The 26,392-nt window shown below is 40.9% G+C and overlaps 1 protein-coding gene across 1 annotated transcript in view; it reads left to right on the top strand.

The window, feature by feature from the left end:
* The first annotated feature begins 4,714 nt into the window (after positions 1-4,714).
* Positions 4,715-26,392, top strand: part of MCTP2 (multiple C2 and transmembrane domain containing 2) — a 258,431-nt gene continuing 236,753 nt past the window's right edge. Inside the window, exon 1 of the mRNA XM_032175198.2 lies at positions 4,715-4,837. The gene's annotated coding sequence lies outside the window, so the exon portion shown is untranslated. The remainder of the gene's footprint in view (positions 4,838-26,392) is intronic.

The following is a 26,392-nucleotide window of genomic DNA, read 5'->3' as shown; positions in this document are numbered from 1 at the left end:
CCAGGTTTCACCCATGAAGACTCCCTTTCTCATCACTTGGGACTGACTGGGGTCCCGGTTTCTGCTGATTCTCTGGTATATTTTCTACCTGGCTTTTTACACCACTTCCTGGGCTCTGCAGGTGCTGCTGTCAAGGCCTCTTCACTCTGACACTCCATTGTGTTTATCTGTTTACACATCTTCTAGTGAAAATGTGAGCCATTGGAGGGCAGAAGCTATCATATTTGCGTTATATCCACAGTGTTTATCACAGAGCTTAATACATGGATCAGGGCATTCAAACTGGTTGCCAGGCTTTTGGCCACCTGTATTTTTTGGCCAGCACAGGGTTAACAATAAGTAAATTTGAATGTCTTTAGGTGGGCCTACCCTCTGGTATTTGCCACAGTCTCTATCTTCTCTTATGTGACCACAGTCAATCTCTATTTTACTAGTCTCGCTCATGTAGGCACCCTAGTTTGTGGTCCTGGTCCTAGCTGATGAATGCATGCCAATTATGTGAATGAATATAGGAATGAATGTACTTCTTATTTTGCATGGAGAATTGATTGTTATCTAAATATTCTTTTCCTGAAAATTCCCCTAGTTTCATCTCCCATTTTGGAAAATACAGGTAGAAAAACAGGTAACTGTAATGTGCAATGTACAAATAAGCATTTCTGAATACTTGCCAGAGGTGGGCCACTCTGTGCATTCTAGTGGCTCAATTAGAGAGGAAAACAAATTCAGCTGTGTTATTTGCAGAACCCACAGGATGCAAAAAACCATTTGCTGTGGAAAAGCTCAAGATTTTTGTATCTGAGATGAGTGATAACTTCCACCTTGGATCATCTTAAAACAGGCAGTGTAATTTTAAAAAACAATGACCCTGACCAACATTCCAAATGTATGTTCAACAACGTATTTCCCAAGGTTGACTCTTAAGATACCCCCCACTATTGCCAATGACAACACACTAGAGAACAATTCAATAAATGTGAATTGGGGCCACAGAAATTCTCTACAGTATGAACCTCTCCCCTGGCCTAGGGGAAGTTTTAAGCAATTAACTGAATGAAATTCAGATTGTCAGACAAAAATGTTGGTTCAGAGGTAGTAATCTTGGGCAAAGTTAACCTTCATCTGAAGAAGTAAATTTGGTTCTGCTTTACCCATCTGATGAATGGCAGACTAAGCCTCTTAAGAGTTAACGTCAAGCCTCTAATAATTTTAACTTTTCAGAAGCAACCACTACCAGATGTTCATTTTGGCCATAAAAATTCTCACCCAGTAAAAGTATAACAACCATAAAAATTGATCTTTGAACAACTTACTACCTGTGAACGTTTCCAGCTAATCAGCTTGTGTTAAATACATGTTTAGGTATTTGAAAGAACTTGATACATAGAATCATCATTAAGACAATTCAATGCTGATGTTGGTTTCCAAAGAGATTTTATAAGAAGCCTTTCTGAATAATTAGAGAATAAGACTCATTTTCTGTTAGGGCCATTCTTTTGTTCAAGAAAGTGAAGCCTACAGGAAAAATTTAGTAAGTGGCAGAGCTAGGTCTGGAGTGAGTCACTAAATTTGGTCTCTCCACACCTGCCTATAAAAAGGGGATAACATGACAATTATACCAAAGGAAAAAAAATCCTGAGTACATGTAATAACAAAGACTATTTGCACTAACAATAAAAGAAATACCGTTTCTCAACGCCACGTAACAGTGTGCATATACTTCCTTAAAGCACCCACTAAAATAAACATTTGTTACTTGGACAATAGACTAAATTTTGCTGTAACCATTATATTTGTTTTAACCCTTGGTAGATCTAGATTGACATGTTTATGTTTCAGTCGTTTTTCTTATTGCTCTTCTGCTCTTATTGGCCCAGAAATGACGAGAAGCACCAATGAAGGAAACTGTGAGGGAAGCTAGGTGCCAAGCCCTCACATTACTGCTAGCAGATCTCAGACAGCTTTCTCTTTGACATCAAGGGACTTGTCCCGGCGAGATTAGCCCTGTGTCCTCCAATTGGAGCCAGATTGTGTTGACTGCATGGCCATCTCTGATAGGATGACCCAAGGAGGTTCCCACTGAGCAGAGAAGATATGGAACTCTCGATCCTATGCATTTATGGATAGGGTCTTGTCTTCTTTGGGGAAGACTGCTTTAACCCTCATTGTCAGAGATTCTAGGTGGCTACAGCAATTTTCACTTGTTCCATTTGAAATACTCTGGCTTATTCAAAAAGGCACAGGGACATTGCTGGATAACTGCACTAATTGTTATCTAGCCTTTGTATGCACTTCACAGTGCTTCTGCATGTATGACAGGTAGTATAGCTGTGATAGCCAAGGAGTACACTGGGCCTGCAGAAGACACATCTTCCATTTACAATTTAAAAGAAGAGGTGCCAATATTAGATTGTCATGCAACCAAGCATACATTGTCTAAGATATAAAAGCAATTGTATCTGAAAGTGGGAAATCTCCACTTCAATTATCACATTGACAATAGGGGCATTTCTTCAGAGGCCAAATATCCGGTTGCTCACGAGAGAGAGAAAGCTGCCTATGACACGTGCAGGAGATTTTATTTTTTTAAGTATAATTATGACATCACTGACCAGTGCCCATAATGTAAGACCTGGTTCAAAATCTGTTTAGAGAAATTCAATATAACAAAAGTGTATTAAAAATTTATCAGCTACGTGTATGAGTCCAGTTGCTGTTCTAAATGCTGGTGTGGTTATGTAGTAAAGTTAAATTGGTATAAGCAACAATATTATTCCCTGGAAGGGACATTTCCTGGGTGGGACATAGAAAAGGAGACAGGTAATATGTTTGGACAATTAAAAACAAAAAACCCAGGAAGCTGGGCAGATGAGTGTATTGTGGTGGGAAGGGGAAGTTGCAACCTTAGATGTCTGTATCTTTAGTTGTTTCACTTTCTATACCATTTAATGATTGAAAAATGCGGTTGGGCTGCAGGAACCACAGAACAGGAACTCCGCTGGGGCAGGAGTTAAAGGCAAAAAGCTTTTGTGTGGGTTCACTTACTATTTTAATTCATTTGTATTCTTAGTCAGCTTTAAAGGTATGATTGCTTCTTCTACCTACTGCTCTTTCTCTTCTTCCTTTTATGCTGTTTTACCCTTACCTCTCTCTGTTCTCTGGTAGGGGCTGTAACCTTTGGCACAGTGGGAAAAGCCAATTTTGCCATAGGCCTCAGCTTGTTCTGAGTCGGCTACTAACTTGACTCATAGCTTCAGGCAGGTTATTTCATGGTTCTGATGCTTATTTTCCTCATCTTGAATCAGCGGTTTTATTAACTGTCTCCTGGTTTGTGAAAATTCACTATGATCACGTGTTACATGCCAATCACAGAAACTGGTGCGAAGTGGTGATCCTCCGTGGTAGCTATTGTTGTAAGTAGGAATTGCATGACAATGGCAGCTGTTTTCTATCACGTCCTCGTGTTTTCTAAATTTTTATCCCCCTTTCTCCCATTTCCTACCTTAGTATTGTTAATAGCTAACTTTTAAGTGGTTACCATGGCCCAGGACACTGTAATGAGGATTTTATTTGAATTACCTCATTAATTTCTCAGAAAGTATGAGATAGCTATTATTTTGAGCTATTTCATAGCTTAAATAACCAGTTTGTTGAAGTTAAAATTTAGAAAGGTTAAGTGAACTCGTCCATTTACACAATTAGTTGCCCAGGTAGAATTTGATTTGAGGTCTGACTCCAAAACCGGAGCTCTTCATCACCAGTTACACCAACTAAACGCTTCATTTCAGAGCCCGCCTATTCCCAGAGGTCCCATTCCCGTTTTAAGGTTATTTTCTGTAACTCTCTTGTGTCTAATTTCAAAAATGCTATTTCCCAGGAGATGAGTCCCTGATCTCCCCGAAGGCATGGATCATACCATACATTTCTTTTCCTAATCCACCCAAATTCCTGCAGCGCACAGACTTAGGCTCATTAACAGACGGGAAAAGAAACTGACCAGGCAGTGAAACCGAGCAGACAAAGTGCAATAAGACAATTACAGCAGGAAAGCGGGGTAAAAAAAAGTAGAAAAAGAAAGTAAGGGAAAGAGGGAATAAATAGCAAATATTCGCTGAGTGCCAACAGTCGCACGGGAGGGTCTTTAGGGTTCTCTGGGACGGCTTGCTGAGCAGTACGCCGGCCTTATCTCATAGATGAGGCACCAAGGCTCAGGAAACAGTTCTGTGGATCTGGGCGGGCATCTTCCACCCACAGTCGCGCACACGTGGCATAGGTTTAATAGGCTGTCTGGCTCGGGTACCTCTTCCCAGGGTCAGGGCGTTACAAAGGGAGGCTGCTGTCTTCCCAGGAATCTATTAGGGACCTACAGGCGCGAAGAGAACCCTTCTGAGTATCAGCGAAGACAGCTTATTAAGACTTTACGAGTTTGCAAGCCATCCTCGTCCTATTTCCTCACTTCGGACTTTTTGGACACACCTTCCTTTTCCTGTGAGCCAACCCAGACGAATGAGTTACAAGTAATCGCCTTCTCTACGCCCAGCCAGTGCCCAGACCTAGCACAGCGCCTGCTTGCAACACCCGGCTGAGCTCCCGGCGGCAGCGCGGGCGCTTGGATCGGAGGCTGCTCAAAGGTGACGCGCGGCCGCCTCCTCCCCTTTAAGGCGGGGCTCGCAAGGGCGGGAGGGCCGAGGAAGTCCGGGGGCCCTCGGTGATGCCCCCGCCCCCGCCGCGTCACGGTTGCTCCCTGCGCTCCCGAGTGGCGACCGCAGCAGGTCCTGTGCAGGTGAGGGGCGCGCGCCGGCCCAGCTTTGCAGCCCCCGAACGCGGCCTCGCACAGGTGAGGGCGGTGCCGGGTTCACCTGGCAGCGCGCGTGGGCCGGGCAGCAGGGTCGCCGCCTGGGGGTGGGCGTCTTCACTCAACCAAAGATGGGAGTTGGGGACCTGGAGGGTCCAGGATGAGAATTCAGTGGAGGTGCTACCCCGGAGCTGCTTGTGGTTCAGAGATGAGAAAGGTGTCCCGAGGACTGGAGGCAGAAATCCAGGCGAGGCGTACTGGAAGGCGCACTAGGGGAGGGCAGCCTGACCCAGGATTTCTTTGCATTTTAAAGGCCACACATTCAGTCTCCCCGGGGCGCTACGGAGTTAGTCACCGCCACATCCAGGACTCCTTCCACAGAGGTCAGTTCCTCAGCTGGGTGGGCTTTAATACGCTCTCTTCGTAGAGACCCGGAGGTTCAACTTTAATTCTTTGCGCTGACATTTGCTCAGCGACACAAGAGCAGAAATCCTTGGGATAATTGCGTAGGTAACAGTGTCTCAATTCCACTGAAAATAAGTAAGTTAAAAATAAAGACAGTGATGCTGGTGGTGAACTTGAGAGGCGATTAATTTCCGCAATTAGTTCCCCCACTGCACCGTCCATTTGTTAAGCAAATGGTGTGCTGAGGGCTTTTTTAAATGATTGGGTTGCCATAAAAGAGGTTTTCTCTAGTCTGAATGAACTTCTGTGCGATGCTGACTGAGGGTTTCAGCCTCTTCTAGATGCTTACAAGAGCTTGGTCTGGAAGGTACATGGGTGCGAACACTTAAAGTACCAAGCAGCTTCTCGTTGAACAGTGAGACGTTAGAATACCTGCTTCAGGACGCACAGAACTCAGACACCACTTATTGAAGGATTTGTATGGATTATGATTTCTATTAGCATTCATTTTTGCTTGAGTCAGTAGCATTTCAATTCAACAAATATTTGTTGTACACCTGTCAAAGGGCAGACCTCTGAGAGCCGGGCGGGTGTGCTGTTGGGTAGCACAGGTGTTGATATTAATACAAAGGGGAGTTTTAAGGCACTTATTCCTCACAGGTGGGTGTTTAGAAAGAGACCAATGGCGCTCCGCTTTGCCTCAGCAGCACCTGTGTAATCGCTGGTTCTAAGTATTTAAATGCAGGGAGAATGTAAATCTTTGAAGAGTATCTGTCATTAGCCTGATCAGTCATTCCAAAGCAATAAGAATTGTCAAAACCATGCTTAAAATAAAATTATTAAGAATTAACTCTGTGCCAAGCTCCACGTTAGGCACTTTATCTTGTCTATGAAATCTACAAAGTAGATACTATTCCGCTGTGCAGATGAGGAACTGAGGCAGAGAGGAGTCCAGTAATTTGTACAAGGTCGGTGGTGAATTTAAAAATTGCATGTGGCTATTTCTGAGTGCAGAACTCGTACTTTTTCACTATTCCATGCTGTCTCTAAGATGGAGAGTGTAAATCCGGCAGATTTAATGTAAGAATTCAAATTTATATTCATAGATCCTATCTCCTGGGGATTAATGGAGTTAAAGTAGCCCTCAGGAATAAAGTGAACACTGTTTTCATTGCACTTGTGTGGTCAAACTATGACCCATCTGTGACAAGTAGATGAACAGCTACCTTTAAAAGATAAAATTTATTATGTGTCTTAACATATTTTGAAAGGCCTGATATATCCAAACAGGGCCAATTAATAAAATTGCGTATATATTCTCTCTGTGTTACACATGGAAGGAACAGCTAATTTTCATATTATTTTTGTGCTTTGGACTCCTGCAGAGGTGAGTTTCTCAGCTGAGTGGGCTTTGAAATCAATTTCAGCTTGATTTCTTATAGCTGCAAGATGATTAGCGGTCTCTTGTCACCTGGAAAGGACTTTGTGTAAATCTGCTCACACACGAATATATATTTTTCCTTAAACCTATTTCCAGAATTACTGCTTCTGGAAATTGTAGAGTACTACAATGTGATGGTCTGGCGAGGAATCAAGTTCCTTATTTGACTTTTGAGTAAAGGATTTATAACAACTGACAATTTCTTTAAGTGCATGTAAACCAGGAAAGTAATTTTCAAATTAAAATTATTATACTGTGGAGAATGGAAAGTGAGTGAAAAATAGTACTCTGAATTCAAATAATATTTCTTGTTGTGGAGAACACTTGCTTTCTTAAAACTTTTCTTGTAATTGTTGGTAATTACACACAAATGGAAGGGGTTTTATATTTAAATTACCTTGAATTGTTGCCCGTTAACTGTTGAGAAAAGGCTTTGCCTGTGATGGGAGGATCAGGTAGAATATTTTGCCTGCGTCAATCTTGGCACAGATTTTTTTTTTTTTTCCCTCTATCTTCACGTGGAAGTGAAACAGCGAGACACCTTAAACTCCTCTTTAGGAGCTGAGCTGTTAAATCCTTCCTAGGAGGTGTTTATAAAAGTGTGCCTGACCTGGTAAGGTGTTCTCATGGGGAGCCAGGGTGGGTGATGAAGGAGCAGAGTATATAGGGGATATGAAGCAGGGGCAGATCCAAGTTGTTTTTTTTTTTTTTTTTTTTTTTTTTTTTTTTTTTTGAGACGGAGTCTCGCTCTGTCGCCCAGGCTGGAGTGCAGTGGCGCAATCCCGGCTCACTGCAAGCTCCGCCTCCCGGGTTCACGCCATTCTCCTGCCTCAGCCTCTCCGAGTAGCTGGGACTACAGGCGCCCGCCACCACGCCCGGCTAATTTTTTTGTATTTTTAGTAGAGACGGGGTTTCACCGTGGTCTCGATCTCCTGACCTCGTGATCCGCCCGCCTCGGCCTCCCAAAGTGCTGGGATTACAAGCGTGAGCCACCGCGCCCGGCCCAGATCCAAGTTTTGTGAGGCCTAAGAGGTAAACAATTTGGAAACTCTCTTTAAGAAAATTAATACAGGCCGGGCGCGGTGGCTCACGCTTGTAATCCCAGCACTTTGGGAGGCCGAGGCGGGCGGATCACGAGGTCAGGAGATCGAGACCACGGTGAAACCCCGTCTCTACTAAAAATACAAAAAAATTAGCCGGGCGTGGTGGCGGGCGCCTGTTAGTCCCAGCTACTCGGAGAGGCTGAGGCAGGAGAATGGCGTGAACCCAGGAGGCGGAGCTTGCAGGGAGCCGAGATTGCGCCACTGCACTCCAGCCTGGGCGACAGAGCGAGACTCCATCTCAAAAAAAAAAAAAAAAAGAAAAGAAAATTAATACAAAATTAGGTGTAAAAGTGAATATGTTTAAAATGAGAAAAAGAGATGATAATTTACTGGAGATTTCTGCCTGTTTCTGTGGAGATCTTGGGCAATTTACCAGAAATGCTTACAAAAACAGGCGTGCTGATTGCAACCTGGCTTCCCCTCTCCCTGAGAAAACTCAGCATCTCCCAGCAGCTTGTCACACCCATGGGGGGCCCTGCTAGTGAGAAGCCCAAAGTTGAAGCTCTGTTACCCTCAAAGAGTGAGAGGGAAAGTTGTGGTTAAAGGCAAAGGACTCATGCTCCATTGAGCAGAGAAGAGACTGCTGGATGGGACAGCAGAGACACTCTGGACACTCATGTCCAATGAACAATTCTGAGAGCTGGTCTTCAAGACTTTCCAGGTTGGTTTGTTTCTCAGGGATGCCTTTGGCCATTGGCTTTTCCAACTATCAGTCACTATTTATTGGGAGTTTTCTAATGTCCCAAGTCCTGAGTAAGGTGAAGTCCTGATTGTCAAGAACTCCCAGTCTCATGGAGCTGATTTCATTGATCACAGTGCTTTGCTATAGGCTTGCATAGAGATGCCGCATGAGCCCTGGAGGATTCCTGATGCTTGAGCTGAGTTTGGAGTTACTGTGATGGAGTCCAGGAGGGTCATTCTAAGTGAGCAGAGGGCCATTAAAAGCCCTGGTGGTGGTCGGGCACAGTGGCTCACGCCTGTAATCCCAGCACTTTGGGAGGCCGAGTTGGGTGAATCACCTGAGGTCAGGAGTTCGAGACCAGCCCGGCCAACATGGCGAAATCCCATCTCTACTAAAAATACAAAAATTAGCCCGGCGTGGTGGCAGCACCTATAATCCTAGCTAATTGGGAGGCTGAGGTAGGAGAATGGCTTGAACCTGGGAGGCGGAGGTTGCAGCAGTGAGCCGAGATTGCGCCATTGCATTCTAGCCTGGGCGACAAGAGCGAAACTCCATCTCAAAAAAAAAAAAAAAAAAAAGCCCCGTGGTTTAGACCCACGCATTCTCCTCCACTGATGTTCTTCTAGTCTGGCAGCACCTACGTACCTGAGATTAACTTGTTAGAAATGCACGTTCTCACGCACCCCGCATTAGGAGCTCTGCATCTAGAGCACAGTAAATTGTGTTTTAAGAAGCCCTCCAGATGATTCTGGTGCATGCTAAAATCTGAAAACCACTGGTCTTAATATTTAAGAGAACAGATGGGGCATGGAATCCCTTATGGAGATCACTGGGAGGGAACTGAAATTAATAATAATAGTCATATATTAGTGTTGTAATATAATAATTTCATTACTATCACTAACATTTATTGAGCACTCAGGTTGTGCCAGGCATTGTCCTAAGAAATATTAACTCTTAATCTTCAGTACAAACCCTGGGTAAGGCGGGGCTATGATCACCTGGATTGAAATGTGAGAAAACTGAAAGAGAAATAGGAAATTGTGCATAGTCACACAGCTGCAAAGTGGTTCAGCCAGGATTCAAGCACAGGCTGTCTGGTTTTAGAACCTTCCTTCTCTTTTATCGTGCCTGGGAGAGTTTTCACTGATGCCACTGTTGTGTGTTGGCATTGGCGGAGAGGCAGGCCTGGGATTGCTTGGGATACGCCTATTTAACAATCCTAGTCATTTGCTGACTACTGTGGTTAAGAAATTTTTCATTAGAGACAAATTTCCAAACGAGGAAGGAAGAACTTTATTATCATTTACTCCTAGTGCAGACTTTTAAAATCTCATGAGTGAATAGACATGATTCCATATAAATGATTACATCACGTGGAAATACCATTTCCCATAGCATCATTATTAAGGGCTCGTATGGATTACCCAGCGGGGAGTGATGTTGGTGATTATGGAAGATGGCCTTGTTTCCTTGCTTAGGAATGCTGGGATTTGATCTGATTATTAGAGGCCTATCTCCTAGAGGCCAAGCACCTCCCCAGGCCACAGAGGACTTGAAGATGATGCTGTGTTTGTTCATTACATTTTGGAAGATATTCAGAAGAGCTGTGCCTTGTCCTATTACATTTTTTTTTCTGGTTAAAAAAAAAAAAATGTTGCCTGTGATTCTATCCTTTTTTTTTTTTTTTTTTTTTTTTTTACCAAATAGCCCCATGGTGTCAGGCAGCGTGAGTAAGAATGTACAGATAGTGACATGGATATGTGTGCGAGTGCACAGAGTGATGGTTTGCTCTCGGGTATAAACCTAAGGTTGCTGTGCCTTTACTTCCCCTCTAGAAAAAAATGTTTACACAAACATTAATTTGAGTTTATGGTAGGCGGCAGAATCTAATTCTGAGAATGCCAGCTGTGTCATCTATGCATGCATTCATTCATTCATTCATGTGGTCACTGGTTGCCTGCCTAGTTGTGCTAAATATTATGTTAGGCACCAGAAGAGATACAGTGTGACCAAAACAGACACGATCCCCATGGACCGGAACAGAAGTCCTTGTAGTGCAATGTTATGGGAGAACAGAATACATGCCCTCCGTCTGGCAGTGAGTCAGCAGGAAAGGCGCTCATAAGTTATTGTAGATCAGTAGGGAGGTAGGTTATTGGGCTAGATTAAGGCCTTAGGGAAGTTGAAGTGCAGCAGGATTTGAGAGATAACTAGGAAGATTACACAGGTGACCAGGTGGAGGTGGGTGATGAGAGAGAGGGAGGTGCTGGGCCTGGGAATCAGGTTTGAGCCTTGGGCTGCTGGCTTGGTGCCAATAACATAAGTCAGTTATTGGAGGAGGAGAAGGCTCTTTTCAGAGAATTATGACCTTCGTGGACACTGAGTCTGAAATGTCTCGATGACCCCAAGGTAGAGATTTTAGGTGGATAATTGGATAGGATAAAGGTCTGCACTCCAGGAAAGAGGTTGGCAATGTAGAGATTTGAAAGAACTGGTCTTTTGATGGTAATTGAATAATTGACTAAATATCAACCGATTGAATAATGCAGTTGCTGTAACAACTGAATAATTCAATCAACTGAACTCATTGTTTAGAGAGTGGAGATGAATCCTCCACTCCCTTTGGCCTTTGAGATATTTGACAGCCATATTTGAGAGGTGGAGGTAGAAGGAGGTCCTCAATGTGGAAAAGCAAACAAGAGCCATTGAAAGCAATTGAGGACAGGACTAAACTTGGATTTTTTTTTTTTTTTTTTTTTTTTTTATGCTGCCCAAATTCTTATCTAAGGGGTCTGGGGAGTCATGCCCTACAAACTATAAATTCTTATCAAATGCGTTTCATTTAACCTTATATATCATGACTTACTTTCCAATCTGACTCTGGCATAACATTGCCTGACAAAGAAGAAAGTAGAAATATTTTACCCCAAAAGTATGTTTCTTTGCCATATTTTGAAATGGTCCTGCAAAGCTGTCCTTTGTGGGGTCACATGTGTATCTGTAAAGAATCTCTATTAAAGCTAGATCTTTTTCTTCCAGGCCCTCCCTATCCTGAAGAGATTGAGTCTAGCACCTTTTAAGGTCTGAATAGGAAACATTTGTCATCTATTATCTGTAAGGGCAGCCGCTATAAGACTTCAAAGAACCTTGGTCTCCACAATTTTTTATCTTAACCTGAACACTTCCTTTCTACTGATCCCAGGTCTTTAGACAAACTCAACCAATTGTCAATCAGAAATGTTTACATTTATCTATAGCCTGGAAGCCACCTCCCGCCCCGCGCACTTTGAGTTGTCACGCCTTTTTGAACCAAACCAATGTATTTCTTGAACATATTTCATTGATGTCTCATGCCTCTCTAAAATGTGTAAAATCAAGCTGCACCCTGACCACCTTGGGCACGTGTTCTCACGACCTCCTGAGGGCTGGGTCATGGGCCATGGTCACTCATATTTGGCTTGGAATAAATCTCTTAAAATATTTTACAGAGTTTGACTCTTTTTCGTTGACATAGTGGAGTGAGGAGTGAACAAGGAGGTTGTTGAAAGCTAGTGTTCAGAATTTGAGCCCATATAATTTTTATGAGGTAAAACGTTTATCATATATTTTCTTAACTTGTTATTTTCTGTTATAAAAACACATTTTAAATTTATGTGTGTCGTATGTATCATAAGTGAATCATATCATTTTGTATATTGTGTAGATTGGTCAGTGCTATTTTGGAGTAGATGTTAGAATATTAATTTTTATATAGAATAGATAGGTTTTCTTAGGTGCTCCAAGTAGAAGGCTTTTTTAAAACTGCTAAAAAGTAGCTAGGAGAAAAAAAAAGTTCTTTTATCCAAAAACTATTCACTGAGCATGTGCTATACATGTTATGTGCTGAAATTTTAGTTGTGAATAAAACAAATAGATCCTCATCCTCTCAGAGCTTACAGTTTAGAGGGGAAACCGGACAATTTCACAAGTGATTACAATGAAGTGTGCTGTTTGTTAAGAGTAAGGGACAGGGTGCTATGAGAGCAGGTGGTAAGGGCCACATCCAAAGTGCCACCTAGGCCTGGCAGGAAGGAGATGGAGAAGCACAGAGGGAGTGTTTTGAGAAATCAGTGGATGGATGCTTTTGAGGAACTGAAAGCCTAGGCTAGTCTGTTTAAGCTTTGTTAATGAAAAGTTATTAATAAGTGGGAATATTCATGAGAGGTCTGCAAACTGATGGGGAAAACTAAAAAGGAAGTATTAAACCTATCTATGTGACCATGCCATGTTCTGTGAAGGGTTTTGAAGAATCCAAGATACAATGGAGTCGACAGTGCAAAAAAAAAAAAAAAAAAAAAAAAAAAAGAAAAAGGAAGAAAACCTAAAAACAAAAACACCCAAATTAAAAACAAAAATACCAAAATCAAAAACAAAAATAATGATCGTGTAATGCTTGCTTTTTTTAAGGTGGTGGTTGGGGAACTACTTTTAGCATTATGAAGCATGTTTGGATTTAGTCTGAGAACTTGGGTAACATATCAAAAAAGAACATTATATTTCCTGGACTACAATAACCATTATTGCTATAATAATCTTGCTTAACATAAAAGATATATATAATATATAATATGTGGATATATGTATGTGTGTGTGTGTGTGTGTGTGTATGTATATATATATATATATATGCTTAGCTTCTTCGGTTTACAGTCTGGAAATGACCTTTGGGATCAGCTGTTCGACCTCCAGTTGCCCCTTCATGAATAATCTGGGGCTCAGGAGTGCTGCAGGCTCAATTATTATTTTCACTGGATCAATTGGTTACAACATCTGTTGGGCAGAATCTGTCCTGAGTTCCTTGTCCTACAGCGACAATGCTTCACTTGAAGGCTTCTTGTTTGTTGTTGGAACAGGCCCAGTAAATAATTATCTCCATCTCCTTTAAGTCTTTACTTACATGAGCTCCCTCCCCTGTCTTCCTTATCTCCTACTTTTTCTGACACTGTGCTGTTTTGAATTCTGTAGGAGTCCTTGGCGGAAGTTGCGTTCAGCATTTTAGGCCTGTCTAAACAGGTAGAATTTATCTGACGTTTCTTTCACCCCCTTAAGCCTCATGTGAGTTGGCACAGAGACATGTAACTTTGGCAAAGAATGAGAAAGAAGGTTCTGGGGAAGTTTTCTCTGTTAGTATTGGACCCAAAAGACACGGTGGGGCTTGGAAAGTATCTGATGAATTGTTTTTAAATGTCATGAACAATCTATGTGCCCCCAAATTATGTTTGATCAGATAGATGTGGCCCTGATCAGTAATAACAGACTGGTCCTTTTATTAACTACTTCCTCTCCAATTTCCTTTCCAAAGCCATGTGTCAGTTTCTAGCATTGTCACTATGAGCCCAAGATCCAGAATTATTACTTTATTATTTAGTTTTGGTGTTCAGTTGTCAGGCTGTGCCTTTTCATTGGTAGATTTTTTTTTTTAAGTAGAAATTTTTGCTTTTCCTGGTTTACAGGACACACAGATTTAGCTGCTGTATATTTTATTCTGTGTACTAGCTACCTGATATTTCTGAGCTGCTACTCAGCGGTAGCATTATCTTAGTCATGCTAATTCTCTTAGGAACCCTACTAGGTAGGAATCATCTCCATTTTATTGAAGGGAACACTGAGACTCAGAGAAACCTAGAACTTGCACAAGGTCACCCAACTGGGTTGGAAATCTGGCCTATGTCTTTTTTTACTTTCCACCCCTGTTATTTGATTTCAAGCTAGTGCTGTTTCAACCATTTCAACCATTGCACTCTGTTTTGCATCCCAGGGAAATTATTTCACCATGAGACTTGAAGGGTTTCAAGACCCATTCCAACTAAGATTTCAGAAATTCATCTACCTCCTGAGTTTGGAAGGAGCTGTTCTGTGCATTCTCAGGCTCAATGCAAAGGTGAAATCCTTCATGACAGGGGAGGCTTTAAAACCACGTCCATGTAGACCTGGAATCCTGCTAAACCCTGTTGTGCAGATAAACACAGCATGGTCTTGATAAATATGTCATTTTAGAGCAATTTCCTGCCAGATGACTGTGTATATATGAAGCTGGGTAATCTGGAAAAGTCCCTATCCTTTATCTGATCCAAGTGATGCTGTTACACAAAGCTAGCAATCACATCTAAATATTACTACACTTAATTCCTAAGTGTTCATGTGAGAACAACTTCATTGTGTTTTTATGTTTTTGAATGATGTAACCTTTTAAATATATACAGACGTTGACATTTCAAAACCCAGGAAAATTCTTGTGGTGCTATTGATTAGATCGAGGTACTTTTTTTGGTATATATTTATTATTAGCATTAAGACACACTTATCAAATAAGATCTTTTCAGGATCCAGAGTATACAAACGTGGTGGATGTTTTGGTTATCGTGGTCTTTGAGAAGCTGGGGTTACTTCTCTGAATACTCCACTTATCCCCAGCAGAGCTGCTATCTATCTCCTAGGGATCCTCCTTTAGTTTCACGTAGAGTCGGTGGCTTTCCAGGATGTGAGAGCAGATGCCGAGGCTGGTGTAAATGGCAAGGGAAAGTAGTGGAAGAATGTAACTAATACTCCCTGAGACCCTACAGTCTGATGTGCCGGGCACAGCCTCATCTGCTTTTGAGAACACTCATCGGTGTTGTTTATATTCATTCCAATAAGAAGGCATTTTACTATAGGTTATGAATGGCAATTTTGTATTTTTGTTTAACCTATTTTCTAATGTAAATTTTGCTGACCAATTCTGGATGTCTTGTTTGTGCGATTTTGGTCGTTTGCATGCTTTGTAGTAATATCCTAAATCTGGCCAGTCAGAAAACCAGGTCTTGCCTGTCGATATCTTTTTGCTAGTGGCTGTGGGTCAGAGCTGACTGACTTAGTACTTACAAGGCATTTGTATTATTGTTGCTTTTTAAAGTATGTGATTAAGCATAGGATAGAATAGTATAGAACAATACTATGTGCTGATGTATGAATACAGATATATATTTGTTTTTCTGGAAATGACTGCTAGAAACTTACAAGTGGTTCCTTTGTGAAGATGGTCTAGTTTGAGCTAAGTCACTTTTTATCCTGTGCCTCTAGGCACAATTACAGTTTCCTAAGGCATACGTACCTTAAAAAAAAAAAAAAGTTACCAGGTTTAATTCAGTGGTGAGATAATAGGGCTTTTTAGTTTTGTCTTTAAAATGTCATTTAAAAAAATTATCCTTGGACCTGAGAATATTAAACAGACTTTGAATTTGTTTAATATTTTATAGTTTTTTAAAAGTCTGGCATTTATTATTAGATTTTATTAGTTTCTTTGAGATCAGGAGAATTAGCACTACTGTGTATGGTTGTTGAAATGATTAAGGAGAGAAAGGTTCCAAGTTATTCTCTCCATTCAACAAGAGTTACTGTAGGCCACTTCTGATGAGGTAGGCGCAGAGTGGAACCACTTAAAACATTTCCACTCCAGTGAGCAAGTTATGAAGACCTATGCTATGGCTTCCTCAAACCACCTTGTTACTGGGGAAAGTCTGGGTTTTGAATTCAGACAAACCCCAGCTCAAGTATTAGTTCTGCCATATATTAGCTGTAGGACTTTGACATCTCTGGAACTCAGTTTTCTCATTTGTAAAATGGAGATGAAAATACTTTGAGATGCCTGTGGATATTAGTAATAATACATGCAGACTGCCTTGCACATAATAGATACTTCATAAATTTCTATTATTCAAGGAAAAGAGGCAGTCTGGATTCTTCGTAATAAGCAAACCTACAGAGGTTTGGGTAAGTGCGTGCCTACGGTGTTATGGCAGCTTTCTCAGAGATCAGACATCTGTGCACTGCTGAGGTTTTTTTCTACATTGCCTTCTAACCAGGATAAGGATGAGAAAGCATGGTAGGATCTGATGCTAAATTACAGTATTAAAAGAAAAAAACAAGAGACAAATTTTTGGCCAGTAACAATTTTAAAAATCTAGTCTATTTACCCAACTTGAGGCTGTTATTTTTAGAGATGAGACACTAGACACTAAAAGTTTTTTTTAAACTTTAGATTTTTATTTTCATTTTAAAGATGTTTTTCCCTTTTGCATTTCTAACTAAGTTTTGAGGTCAGAAAGCGAGTATTGGACATGCACATATCCTATTGGCAGTGCCGGGTTTAGTGGTTTCTTGGTGATTACCGTATAATTTGATGAAAGCCTGGCCACTTCTGGGGTTAGCTGACAGTGTTTCCTAAATATATATTATATATATATAGGAAATATATATATAGGAAATATATATATAGGAAATATATATATATAGGAAATATATATATATATATGATATATATGTACACACAAAAGAGTACCTTTGAAGGCTTTGGAAGGTGAAACCTAGTCAATGGCTTCATTGGAGCACATACCTACATTTCTGATTGCTCCCCCCCCCCACCCCAGCCAAAAATATTGATTAACTATGATTTCACGTTTAAACAGGGCAATAGAGAAAATGGAAATGTTTTCTAATTTCAAAAACTTGTCCCCTTGGAGTGTCAAGCTTCTTCTTCGTGAAAAGATTATTAGTGGTAACCTCTTCGGAGCAGAGAGGATTTTAAAGGCAGATGAAGTCTGTGTAGGCTGAGAATGGGGAGGAAAAATGTGGCCTGAGTCTGGAGGAATGGGAGGGACTGGCTGTCAAAGGCTCGGGGAGAGCCTTTATCTCACTCTTACCTCTGTTCCTCTAACATTGTGTAGCCTCTTGGAACTTTGCTGAAGGACCCTTTGCAATGCTACACATATTAGGAATGGACACTGAAACCGTCACCTACAGGAAATGAGGTGTCAGAGACTGAAGGACAGGTGGCTTAAAGGTCAAGCATGTGGAGCTGAGCTGATGGGCCTGAATCTCAGCTCTACTATGTAGTAACTGTGTGTCACTGGGAAAGTTACTTAAGCTTTCTGTGCCTCAGTTTATTTGTCAGTGAATGAGGCTTCTAATAGTACCTACCTTATAGAGTTAGGAGGATTATAGGACAGTATTTCTAAAGTGCTTAGTACCTGATGCCTGAGGCACCGTAGCCTCCCCGTAAGGAGTAGCTGCAGTGGCTGATGCTCTTGTTGTTTGGAAATATTGATGGTGGAGAGACTCATTTAACTTTAATGCCATATAATATGTCATGTTTACCTCCCTTAATAGAACCTAATAATTGCTTCATATTTAAAACCTCATTTGCAGTATTTTAGCTCAGTGGGAAGATTGATTTGGATGTTTTTAATCATTCTAAGCCTTTATTCTAGCCGAGGCTCTATGAAATGGGTTGCAAAATCCACAAACGGAGAAATGATAGAAAACTAGGGAAAGTTCATTTGGGAATTATCAATTTAAGCTGTCACATGATAATGTCCACTTCATCGTGCTGACACTGGCATTGATGGAATCCAAGTGGTGGAGAAAAATCGATTTAATCTTTTTAAAAGATGATGGTTTTAATATTGATAAGTGTTCTTTACCTTTTCATTTGAGAGATGCTGCTATAATGGAATGCCTTATAAATACTAATGAGTGCTGACTGCCATCTTTGATAGTGAGTAACTCCTTTGAGTATTTTAAGACAAACTCCCATGATCTGGGCAAATGTCACGTTAACGCATTCCAGACAGGTTGAGAAATATATTCATTAAATCATGCTTCACGTGAGTGTAGGAAGAGTTTATTAATTTATATTTAAAAACCTTTGTAGATTCACAGGCCAAAAAAGGGCTTAGGGTGTGTGTGTGTGTGTGTGTGTGTGTGTGTGCACGCACGTGAGTGCATGTGATTCCTTTTAATTCATCTGTGGTAGTTTTTTCTCCTTTGAGACATTTGGATCAGTTCAGAGGGCATTGGACGCACATCAGTCAGCTCCTCATGACTGCTTCCTGGGTGCCTCACCTGCTGCCCTTTCTTAGTCCCCAACATGCTGGGGAATTCCAGCTGTCTCCAGGATCCTCAGGATTGAAAAGGATCTCTGCCTATTGAGATCCAAATGTTAATGGAAAGAGCGGATAGAGGGATGGGCTTTAGACTTCTGCCACCATGCCCGGTTCTAGGATCCTTCAATTCTTGGTTGATATTGTCTGAGATCACTTATGTGGGCCTTACTCTGTTGCGGAGTTCAGGGGCTTCATTGTCAACCTGCTGATGGTGATTTTGTAAAGCTGTTAAGAGGAGTGGGTCATTTCATTATGAAATGATTGGGAAAAACCAGATGGGATGTCCAAGCAGATAAAACAGGCGCATCCTCACCGTAGTTTACTCCGACCTCCAATCAGTAAGACTGATGATAGTTACTAATTTAATGCCTCTGTAAAAAGCTGCCCTGTACCTTATCATAGAGCAATAAATATGTATTACACAACATGTTTTTCCAAAAAGCTTAACAGTTACGAGGCTCTGTAGGTTGATGAACTCCACTAGTCTCTAGGCAGGTTTGGATTTCTAGTAAATATTCAGTCATGATGTTAATAAAACGAATCCTCTTCTGAATTCATTCATTTGTTCGTTCCATCAAAACTTGTCTGCAATGTGCCAGGTATTGATGTGGACTAGGAAAATCCAGTCTCTTCCCCTCAGGGCACTTACAGTATTGCAGGGTGGTACTGAGGAGTAGATTCGGAGATTAAGTGAATAAACTAACAAGATAATGTTGGATCCTTAGGGCCATCAAGAATGCGAGGTGTGGGCCGGGCGCGGTGGCTCACTCTTGTAATCCCAGCACTTTGGGAGGCCGAGGCGGGCGGATCATGAAGTCAGGAGATCAAGACCACGGTGAAACCCCGTCTCTACTAAAAATACAAAAAATTAGCCGGGCGTGGTGGCGGGCGCCTGTAGTCCCAGCTACCGGGAGAGGCTGAGGCAGGAGAATGGCGTGAACCTGGGAGGCGGAGCTTGCAGTGAGCCGAGATTGCGCCACTGCACTCCAGCCTGGGTGACAGAGCGAGACTCTGTCTCAAAGTGTGATGAGTGATGACATGTGTGTTCACACCAGAAGGTAGGTTAGGTTGGGGTAGAATTTTAGGTGTTCCAAAGGTCACATTATATAACTAATAACAGCCTTGAATAAGGAAACAAAATCCCTCCACTTGCACCCCAAGTGTCTGATGCACCCATTTTCTCCTTATGCTAGGTTTCTAGCATTATACTTCACACAGGCATTACCCTTCCACCAAGCAGAACTGAACCATCTCGAAATAATGGGCCTCTTCCAGGCAAGGACTTCACTGTGGCCCAGTAGAGCCTACCTTCCTTCACACAAACCAAGTTGGCTGAACTTTGCTGCTAATGACAGCTCCTTCTGTGTTGACTTTCCAATTACATTGGCCAGTCAGGTAAGCCTAGAGCTGTGGCCAGCCTTGCTTTAACTTTCCCTTGATGCTTAAAATACGCTCTTTTTGCTTGTTGCTTTTAGCTCTATGTAAATGCCACGCTGTCCTGTCATTCTCAGGCTGTCAAGATTCTGCCCGCTTGTGTCAAGATACTTATTGGAAATTAGAGCTTCCTCTACTTTTAGTCTGAATCTTTTCAACACTGGATTTTTATATGATTTACGAAATTTGAATTGTTTGGTGAACAATGAGCCAAAGCAGACAGTGAGGCTTTGCAAAGGTGCAAGTGTCTTAATCAAGAACCCTTCCTGCTCGGTCCGTGGAAACTTACCCAGTGGTGTAAACCCTGCCACGGTGGCTTACACAGGTTCTCGGAGCTTCTTGTTGATTAACTCAGTATAGAACAGTATGCTTTGGGTCCTGAGAGTCAGAAGGAATGGTAATACAGAATTGTATCTTTATAGAAAAGCAGAAATTTACTAAATTAAATGTTAAACTCGAGCTTAAATGCTATTCAAGCACTTGTGTTGTGCAGATAGATGCCTGTACTGATTGTTCTCTCTCTGGAGCTTCTGTTCTGTGCAGAGATGATAAACATGATAAGATTTTATCGCACATAAATAGGAGTTAACAATCTAGGAATAAACACATTAAATAGATATCTGTCTTGATTTCCTGTAATATGCCTGTACTATGTGAAGTGGTTTCATTTATTTTGCAGAGCACTGTGTTATTTAGAATATTCTAAAACTATATGTGGACTTTTCTATATTGGCTGTTGAATAAGAGCTAATTAGCTGTGCCATATCTTGGGTTACCAAGGCCTCTTGAATTGTCTTAAAGAAAGTTGTAGGATATTTCTGGTCCTTCTATAGGATCTATGTTTCTGATATTTGTGCCGAGATGGAGATGGTAATACCAGCCTAGAGCCATTGCTCCCCTTTCCAAAGCCCAAGGCAGATGTTCAAGTGGGTGACATCGCATTTCCCACTGAGTCTCAGAATCTTTTTTTTTTTTTTTTTTTTTTGAGATGGAGTCTCGCTCTGTCGCCCAGGCTGGAGTGCAGTGGCGTGATTTCGGCTCACTGCAACCTCTGCCTCCTGGGTTCCCGCCATTCTCCTGCCTCAGCCTCCTGAGTAGCTGGGACTACAGGCGCCCACCACCACAACTGGCTAATTTTTTCTATTTTTAGTAGAGACGGGGTTTCACCATGTTAGCCAGGATGGTCTCGATCTCCTGACCTCATGATCCACCTGCCTCAGCCTCCCGAAGTGCTGGGATTACAGGCATGAGCCACCGCGCCTGGCCAGAATCTTTTTTTAATAATAGCTCTTCAGGTAGCTATGATGAGTTGATCTGAGCTGGTCACCAGAAATCGAAATCTAGTTGTCATCCAAGACTGTTTTTGATTAAGCTTTTTCTTTCTGTTGTCCGAAAGCACACATACAAAATGTCACTGCAAACATTACTTTTATTTTTACATTCACTTATTACAAAACATTATGTCAATAGTAAAAGAAAAAAGAAAGCACGTATTATCTGCCTTGGGAAAAAATCAGCCATCAGTGATTTTTTCATGTTTTTTCCCCAACTTAAGCCATACTTGTACATCACTTCACAGAGCCATAAACATAGTTTTGGTAGAATTTTGTAGTTTGTGTTTTTCACTTAAAATTATACCATAAATTATTTTCCAGGTGACTACATAGCATTGGAGAATTAATTTTTAATGGCTGCATTAATGAAAATGAGTGGCTTATATTTCTGTTCCTGATGTATGTGTGTATCTAAAAATACATCACTTAATATGCATTCTGTGCTAAATTCCCTAGGCTTATAGGACATTTATAGTTTGTAGTAACTCAGTTGTCACCTTGTGCAAACTGTGCAAGAGATTCTATCCTTCACCTGCGCTGATGGAGTAATTTAAAATTTCATGTCGTGAGCACGTATTGGGAGTTACTGTAGAAGCTTATGAACCCTGTATTTTTGTATGGATTTTCTCTAATATACTCTCGATCTAAAAACACATTAAGGCAAAGCACCTGGCTCCTCAAAGAGCTAACACCATGAAATTACCTAGAAAACAAAATTTAGCTAAATGAATTTATACCTTACTACAGGGACTGAGAGTTATCTATTTTTTTCTATTAGCTGAACAACAGTCTTTATCTCTGTTATATGAAATGACATGAGCTGTGCAAGGTGAAATCACGCAGAGAAGAATCATAACATTAAGAGAAATGCGGCCTGAAATAATACATTTTGATTTTTATGAGACTTAAAGAGTTCAGTATGATGGAGCTAGCAAAATTGACAGCAGAGCCCAACAATTTTAGTACAGAAATTATCTGCTCTGGGAAAAAGCTGTCTTCATTGTGTTATGAAATGTGAATTGGAGTATTTATAGAGTGAGAGGCAGCAGAAAATGTCCTCATAGTCAAGTTTAAGAAAAAGTCTTATCTAAATGAGAAGCAATACATTGATATTTATACTGACATAAGTAGCATGACTATGGAAGATGATTAGGTAATAGTGGCACTTGGTTGACTTCATGACTTCTGTTTGATTGGCAGTATATAAAATGTAGTAATTTCACATAAACATTTGGGCTGAGAGCATCTCTTGAAAGATCTGAGTGTGAGGCGAGTCAGGCTGCATTCCTGCAGAGCTGCCCATAGCCACAGTGAGGGTAGCACCCATGGTCACCTGGGATTTTGACTCTGGCAAATAAATACATCTTTTTACTTTATCAAATTCATCTCCTTAAAATGTGTTAGTTTCTAGACCTGTACGTTCATTCCAACTTGGTTTAAAATTAATAAATTAATTTTGTCATTTTTATGTTTTCTTAATCATCCTAAAATACACATAACCTAACATGCATTTATCTTTTTTTTTTTTTTTTTTTTTTGAGACGGAGTTTTGCTCTTGTCGCCCAGGCTGGAGCGCAGTGGCGTGATCTCATCTCACTGCAACCTCCACCTCCTGGGTTCAAGCAATTCTCCTGCCTCAGCCTCCTGAGTAGCTAGGATTACAGGCGCCCGCCAGTGCGCCCGGCTAATTTTTGTATTTTTAATAGAGACGGGGTTTCTCCATGTTGGTCAGGCTGGTGTCGAATTCCCGACGTCGGGTGATCCACCTGCCTCGGCCTCCCAAAGTGCTAGGATTACAGGCGTGAGCCGCCGCACCCAGCTGCAATGATCATTTTTAAGTATACAGTTCGGCGATGTTATGTTTATATTGTTGCACAACTGTCACCTCCATCCGTCTCCTGAACTCTTCATTTTGTTTAACTGAAACTGTGTCCATTAAACACTGTCTCCTCATTGTCGTCTCCCTCTGCCCCTGACAACCATCATTCTACTTTCTGTCTCCACGAATTTGACTATTCTAAGTATCTCCCATAAGTGGACTCCTATAGTATTTGTCCGTTTGTGACTGGCTTATTTCCCTTAGCATAATGTCCTCAAGGTTCATCGACGTTGTAGCAGTTGTCAGAATTTCCTTCTTCTTAAAGGCTGAAAAATAATATGTTGTATGTATTTATCACATTTTATTCATTTGTAGACACTTGAATTGCTTCTTCCTTTTGCCTATTGCAAATAGTGCTGCTAGGAACATCGGTGTACAATTATTTAAGTCCCTGCTTTCATTTCTTTTGGGCGTATACCCGGAAGTGGAATTGCTGGATTATGTGATAATTCTATGGTTATTTTCTTGAAGAACTGCTACATCATTTTCCCATAGCAGCTGTACCATTTAACATTTCCACCAACAGTTCACTAGGGTTCCAATCTCTGTAGAGTCGTCCCAACACTTGCCATTTTCTGTTTTGTTGTTGTTGTTGATAGCCATTCTAGTGAGTTTAAAGTGTGTCTCATAATTTCCCTGTACATTTCCCTAATAATTAGGGATATTGAGTATGACATTTTTACAGAGCTTACTACAGTTGTAAGACACAACCTTTTGAATTGTCATTGTAAGAAAATTACCTGGCAGATCAAAAGATCTGGATTCTAGTCATGTCTCTGTCTCTAATTAGCCATTTGACCTTCAATTCTGTTTGACAACAGTTAGGCCTGTGCTAAGTGCTGATCACCTCACTAGGTGACACAGAGTGGAGGAAAATAAACCACAAAATTTTTATTCATGTCTCTGGTTTACAGATTTTTTTTTTTTTGGCCTCAAAGTAAAAAAACGTATCACAGCCTAAACTTTTCTAATTCTAAAGTTTGTAATCTGTCACCTAAACTTATAAGGGTAACCTAGATTCTCTTCAGACCTAGGTAGGGTTACCAGCCATCAAAATAGATGAGAGGTATGATGTAAGGGAAACTGGTAATTTTGAAATTTTTGGAGGGTCTGTGGTTAATATCTGAACCTTATTTACAATTTCTACTTATTTATAAGTTTGATTTAAAAATTAGCATATCTTAATTAAATATTGTTTATTTCATCTTATCTCTTGTCATACCTTGCTTTTCTGGCTTCCCAGCTCATTACAGCCTGGCTTCTGTGTCCCCGAGGTGTCTACTGCCCTCCCAGTAACCAAACAAGATGGGGGCACCTCTGCTTCCCTCAGCTGACTTTTCTGCAACATTTGCAATTGTTGCTTACTCCTTGAAACTTCCTCTGTCAGCTTCCTTAGTCCTGTTCTCTTCACCACCGCCCCCACCGCCCCCCGCCCCGCCTCTCCTGTGCGTCCCTGGACATTCTCCCTCAGTTGTCATTATGAGTTCTCTTTGCTCTGTGCTGCCACTAAAAGTTAATTATTCCTGTGGTTCAGCTCCCAGCCTTCTTTGCTTTTCACTTTATATGCTTGTTTGAGGAGAGACAGTTCCTGTCTTCCACATTTCCATCCCAGATTTTGCTCTGAACTCCCACCTTGAATATCCAGTTGGACTATATAGTATGTCTCAACTTTGATAACTTATCAGTCTTCCACGTTACCTTCTGTAAATGGCTCTTGCTCCCCTTTGCCTGTGTTAATTGGTGGTTCCACCATAGTACCTCTGGCCTATCTAGGCAACTTAAACACCTGCTGCTGCCTCCTCCCTATTCCTCTCCAACACATATAATCAGCAAATTACAAAATTCAGCTTCTCAGTCCCTTCGCTGTCATTCTAGTTACATTTTTTTGTGGTCTAGCCTTTATTACACTGGATTAATGCATCAGCTAGGTACTGCATTAGTATCTCATTCTTAACACCTCCTAGATCACACCAAACTGTTGGAATTGCTTTGCTATCTGCCTCTCCTACTGTACTCTGAGTGCCTCAAGAGAATAAATGGGGTGTGTATTTTATTCCTTGAGCTAATGCGTATGAGAACTAAAGGATACTGTAATAGTCTCTCTTTTTTTTTAAATGCACAAAATGTAAGTCTCACATCTTTGCATGTGACAGACCTAATTCTATTGCAGTATCACACAAGTGTAACCATTAAACTCCAGAGACTGAAACATAGTTTTCTCATCAGCTTAAAGAAAAAAAAATCTGGTGGTAGTATAGCTCAACGGTGGGTTCAAACAAACATCTGCTTTTTACATGATCCTTGATGCTACAGAGTACACTGTTTACTTTCGCTTTCAATAACTCTAATTTCAAATGGTATAGATCAAGGTTGCACATATGTGTACAAAGAGGATGAGACTGTGGTGGATGACATGTTAGAAAGCTGTGAATACCTCGATATTTGATTGGCAACAGCAAATGTTTTCTCCATAGCATTGGAATGTTCTTGATTGCTTCTGTTTATTATTGCTACTTATTTCATAGCATATTTGAATTCCATCACTTTCTGATCAGCCTTTGTAATTTTCTTTACCATTTCCCATTGCGATGCACTAATAATTATTATACAATGTCTCTTCAGGTTTTTAAATTCTTATTTTAGAATCATGACCGCTTTGCCCAGATACTCTGTGAGATTTGGTGATCCCAGTTAGGTAGCAATGGCAATCTAGCCTAAGGTATAAGCACAGATGTTGTGGTCAGAGGGAACTTGGTTCAAATCCTGGCACTAATACTTACTGGCTGACAAGTTGCTTCATGTTTATAATCCTTGATTTCTTCTTACATAGGATTGGTATTTTCACACAGCTCTGTTAACGTTTGTGAGGATTTAGAAAACTCATGGACAAGAAGACAGTGCCTACACTTAGTCACTGCCAAACAAAGGGCCACTATTTATCATCCCTAAATTATCTACTTCATTTGGAAATATCACAAATGTGGCCACTGGTTTGATTGTTTAGCAGCAATTAATTCATATGTAGATGAAACTGAGATCAGTGCAACTCAGCTATCTAACGCTTAAGAAGACACACATTTTATATTCTGATAAATAGTGAGTTGGAGACATACTTGCTGTGAATGAATGAATTAGTGAATTTAAATTTTATACTTGTCCTTATGAGAGTAAGCATTAATTTGTCATTGATTACAACCTTAAATGATTGATGAGTACTTAGAAACTAATGACTTCACAAAAGAGAATTTCCAAACTGTCAGTTTGCTTAGAATTTAAACAATGTCATTGCATTATTCCTCTAAAGCTTGAAGTTTTCAGAAGTGTTTCTTTTTATCTGGCATTTTAATAAAAGATGTG

Source organism: Hylobates moloch, unplaced genomic scaffold (genome assembly GCF_009828535.3).
Source record: "Hylobates moloch isolate HMO894 unplaced genomic scaffold, HMol_V3 SCAFFOLD_14, whole genome shotgun sequence".
NCBI lineage: Eukaryota > Metazoa > Chordata > Mammalia > Primates > Hylobatidae > Hylobates > Hylobates moloch.
This window is presented reverse-complemented; position numbering and strand designations above follow the sequence as displayed.